Consider the following 5090-nt stretch of genomic DNA (forward strand, 5'->3'; position numbering starts at 1 on the left):
CACACTTTGGGAAGTGCTCGCAAATGGAGAATCTTTAGGTGCAAAATGCACCCGGCACCCTGCTAATTTCAAACACTGTTGAAGGGGCAAGTTGTGCCTCACATATTAAGCTGGGGGGGGGCGTAATAGAAGTAAATAAAATCTCTCAGGGAAGTTCTCGTTTTGTGGGCTCAGCTGCCACATCTGAGCGGTGAGTTTTATTCTAAGGACCCCAAAGACAATGACGAGCGTCCTGCAATTTCAGAGCCTCCAAGTGTCCCTGTTTTCCAGAGATGTTCCTAATTTAGAGAAGCCATCCTCATTTCTTATATGATCCCGGAATGTCCTGCTTTTCCTTGTTGTTGTTTAGTTGTTTAGTCGTGTCCGACTCTTCGTGACCCCATGGACCAGAGCATGCCAGGCACTCCTGTCTTCCACTGCCTCCCGCAGTTTGGTCCAACTCATGCTGGTAGCTTCGAGAACACTGTCCAACCATCTCGTCCTCTGTCGTCCCCTTCTCCTTGTGCCCTCCATCTTTCCCAACATCAGGGTCTTTCCCAGGGAGTCTTCTCTTCTCATGAGGTGGCCAAAGTATTGGAGCCTCAGCTTCAGGATCTGCCCTTCCAGTGAGCACTCAGGGCTGATTTCCTTCAGAATGGAGAGGTTTGATCTTCTTGCAGTCCATGGGACTCTCAAGAGTTTCCTCCAGAACCATAATTCAAAAGCATCAATTCTTCGGCTTTTCCTTAGGATGTCCCTATTTTCATTGGAGAAATGTCAGAGCGTATGGGGTTATTTGACCCCCAAACCCTCTGAAGGCAATCCTGTATAGGGAAGTTTTCTTAATGTTTAGTGTTTTATTATGTTTCATATATAAAATATCTCGGAAGCTGCCCAGGGTGGCTGGGGCAACGCAGTAAGATGTGTGGGGTATAAATAGTAAAATTATTATTATGGAATGGGACGTCCCTGTTTTCATTGGAGAAATGTTGGAGGATATGGAGTTATCCAACCCGCCCTCCACCAGCCGTCTGAAGGCAATCTTGCACAGTGAATATTTTTTTAAAAAAAAGTTTAGTGTTTTATTATTTTTCTTATATATCTTGGAAGCCGCCCAAAGTGGCTGGGGCAACCCAGTCAGATGTGTGGCGCATAAATCGTAAAAATGATCATTAGGGTATGCAATTCTGTTGTGCCCTGCGTCCTGGCGCTGCGTCTGGCGCCACTCCCAGAGCCACTCATCTTCGCCAGATCGATCCCTACTGGGGGGGGGGGGTGAGCCTCCCCACAGCCCCTCCTTAGTGTTAGCAGAGGGCACTTCGTGGGAGCCAAGCATTAGCTTTAGTAAGAGGCTGGCTGGGACGTCCTCTCTTGTTAAAACCCCGCAGAAAGATTATCGTGTCTCGCGAAAGCGCTAAGCGAAAGCTGCAATGCGGGGAGAGAGAGCGCCGCTTCCCACCCCGAACCCCTCTTCTACGCCTAGGCGAGCGCTAGAGGGCGCTGTTGTCGAGCCAGCCGTGTCTATGGCGGGCGGCCAACGTCGCGGAGCTCGACGGCTAAACGAGCATCTCTGAAAAGGGAGAATAATATCATGGGAACCTTGCAAAGAGGGTAGGCGAGGCTTTCAGAAAAGCAGCCATCTGCCCCACACTCTGTGGCCAAAAGGGGCACGCTCTCTCCAACATTTCTCCAATGAAAACAGGGACGTCCCATTCCATAATGATGATTTTGCTTTTATATATATAGAGGGGGGGAGGGAGAGAGAGTATGAGATTTCTTAATTTACAAAAATACATGCATTGTCTCTTTTTTCAAGTTGCGTTTTTTTTACAGATCAGTTTCATTTGTTGTGAGATACAATGTTAGGTTAGGAAGAAGACAGGGGGAGGGGGGTAATTTTACTATTTATACCCCAAACATCTTACTGGATTGCGCCAACCACTCCGAGTGGCTTCCAACATATATAAAAAAATAAGAAAACATTAAACATTTTTTTCTTAAAAAAACCTCCCCTATGCAGGATTGCCTTCAGACGACTCCGGGGTTGGATAACTCCATACCCTCCAACATTTCTCCAATGAAAATAGGGACATCCTACCATACCCTCCAGCATTTCCCCAATGAGACATCTTAAGGAAAAGTGGGACATTCTGGGATCAAATATCAGAAACTAGGATGGCTTCTGTAAATTTGGGACTGTCCCTGGAAAATAGGACACGTGGAGGGTCTGCTATTGTTGTGGTTTTCCAAAAAGCTTATGGAGAAATCTAATGGTCTTGACTTTCCTATTCAGCTTCCTTTTCCGCTAAACCCCTCATTTTTGTCTAGCCAAATGTGACTTTTATACTTCCTGGGCAATTATCCCCTAATGTATGCATTGAGTTGAACAACACGTGCATCTAACACCAGGTCCTCAGCACCGCTTACGGCCCAAAATTACCTCCCCTCTGGTTGGATCCTAGGGCAGAGTCATTTAGGGTAGAAATTTTACTTCAGTGCATGCCTGGAACACACATCTTCCCAGTCTCATTCCCTCCCAACATTTCTCCCACGAAAATAGGGATGTCCTATTCGATGATGATGATGATGGGCAGGCCGGGTTGTCCTCTTATATACCTTGAGTCTGTACTCCGAATAGTGACACCAGGGACCCAGAAGGTGCAGGGCTTGTCAGTCCAGCCCTGCACAGTCTCATCAGGGCTGACCTTAAGGCAACTGGAGCAATTTGGGCCCCGCGGGCTGCTCCTAAGGGGCCCCCTGCACCAGGGCAATCTAGATGGATTTTATTTATATCTGTAAGATTTTGCAGGCTTTGGCTGTGAACTGGGGCCCAACAAAAAAAAATTCAAGTAGCACCCCACTGCTTCAAATTGGGCCCCACTGGCTAGCCCTGAGTCTAATACAGTGGTACCTCGGATTAAGTACTTAATTCGTTCCGGAGGTCCGTTCTTAACCTGAAACTGTTCTTAACCTGAAGCACCACTTTAGCTAATGGGGCTTCCTGCTGCCGCCGTGCCGCCGGAGCACGATTTCTGTTCTCATCCTGCAGCAAAGTTCTTAACCTGAAACTATTTCTGGGTTAGCGGAGTCTGTAACCTGAAGCGTATGTAACCTGAAGCGTATGTAACCTGAGGTACCACTGTAGTTGCTGGGCCTGAGTTGCCCTGCCCTTGCATGAAGTCTTGGGTTTACAATTTTGGGAGATGGGAGACTGCAGCACTGGGGAGAGGGCAGGCTGCTGAGGCCCCCTAGATTTAGAGGCCCAAGTTCCCCTGCCATCATATGAAGTCTTGGGTTTGCAGTTTTGGGAGAGGGGAGACTGCCCGTCGGGGAGCGGGAGGGCTGGCGAGGCCCCCTAGATTTACAGGCCCTAGGCTTTAGAGATGGTTGGATAGTGTTCTCGAAGCTACCAGCATGAGTTTGACCAAACTGTGGGAGGCAGTGGAAGACAGGAGTGCCTGGCGTGCTCTGGTCCATGGGGTCACGAAGAGTCGGACATGACTGAACGACTAAACAACAACAACAAGGCTTTAGCCTACTTAGCTATACATAAATCTGGCACTGGTCGTGGGAGCACTATGGAGAGTCCCTTGCCTGGAGCCAACACCGTGCTGTATAAATTGTGGGATGTAACATAAGCAGTCAAGTACAACACTTCCTGTTTGCCCTGTTAACGGAGAAATCTGAGGGCTCCCTTGGACAAAAAAAAACAAGGACACCAGCCAGGAATACCAGAGCAAAACAGCAGCCAGTAGGCTTGGTCTTTATTGAAGACTGTCGCGACAGGACTCCCACCTGCCACCAGGTGAAACAAAATGGTAGCCCAGAACAAAAGAAGACCCCAACTTTTATTAGTTACTAATCCCCCAAGCTACACCCCTAGAACTACATCACAGCTACATCACGACTACATCATTGACACATCACAAAAAGGAGGGGTTGAGGGAGGAGTTGTGGTGGTAACCTGAGTATCTTGTCACCTGGCTGGTTCCTAACTTTCCCCCTCCCCATGAGTCATTTCCAGAGGACAAAGGGGAGTTGGCAGTTTTCTGCCCCCCAGAGGGAAGATCTGATCATTGTCTTTTGTTCCAGTCCGTGTTGAATCCACTCCCATATGCAAGTCCTTTGTGACTTTGATGGTCTTCTGTCTGGGACCATCAAGGTTGTCATGCCAACTGGGTAGGGCTCCTGAGTACGTGTTGGTACTCTTAAGGGATTGTGGCCATCCTGTATCAAACCATCCCCCTTTGATAGTCCTTCCTTCATGGAGCAAAATAAAAGTGGACCGGTGTAAATCCGATGTACGGTTGATTTACTATGAATTAAAACAGAAACGTCACGTATGTCATGTGTGAGTGTGTGTGTCATGTTTGTACAAACTGAATGATTTGGGGGGGGGGTTCCTGCAACAGCCCAGAGTGGACACGCGGGGGTGGGAGTGTTACTCCAGCCCAGATCCCCCTGCGTGTGACCAGGTAGGTGGGCGTGACACTGGGAGACCCCATAAGAGAGGCTGGTCATGCAGCAATCTCTCTCCTTTGACTCTTCTTTTATTGAGGCCATTCTCACTTTATACTGATGTATTTTGCTGTCTGCTGACTCTCAGCCGCCAGGACATGGGCTCATTCCCATATGGGATGAATTCAAACCCTTTTCTGTGAAATAAATGAAGGTCTTATGCATATAATAAAGGTTCATAAATGTACCAAGCAAACACATACATAGATATATAGGCCACAGGTCTGAAGCTGCACAGGAGAGCAGCTATGGAGCCATTTTGACTCCCATTTTGTTTTCTCTTCAAGGTCAAGTGGAGGAGCCTCCCCATTGCCTTTTCCTTCACAAATCCTGTCTTAAGGGTATATCTGTGTATGAATAGGGTGAGCCTGTGATCTGGCTCAGGAACTAAGTACTTATCATTACAAAAGACTGGCCAGGCTCCCCAGGCAACGCAGTCAAGTAAGCATTAACAGGTAACTTGCCAGACAGGAGGTAAACAACCCACTCAGATTTCTGCCTTAGCCCGCCCTTCCTGTGATGTAGGTATGATGTTTCTGGGGGTGGTCTTTGACTCCAAGGTGGGCAGTGGCGTAGCATGGGGGGTGTCAGGG

This window comes from Podarcis vaucheri (assembly GCF_965113315.1).
Source record: "Podarcis vaucheri genome assembly, chromosome: 2".
In the NCBI taxonomy this organism is placed as follows: domain Eukaryota; kingdom Metazoa; phylum Chordata; class Lepidosauria; order Squamata; family Lacertidae; genus Podarcis; species Podarcis vaucheri.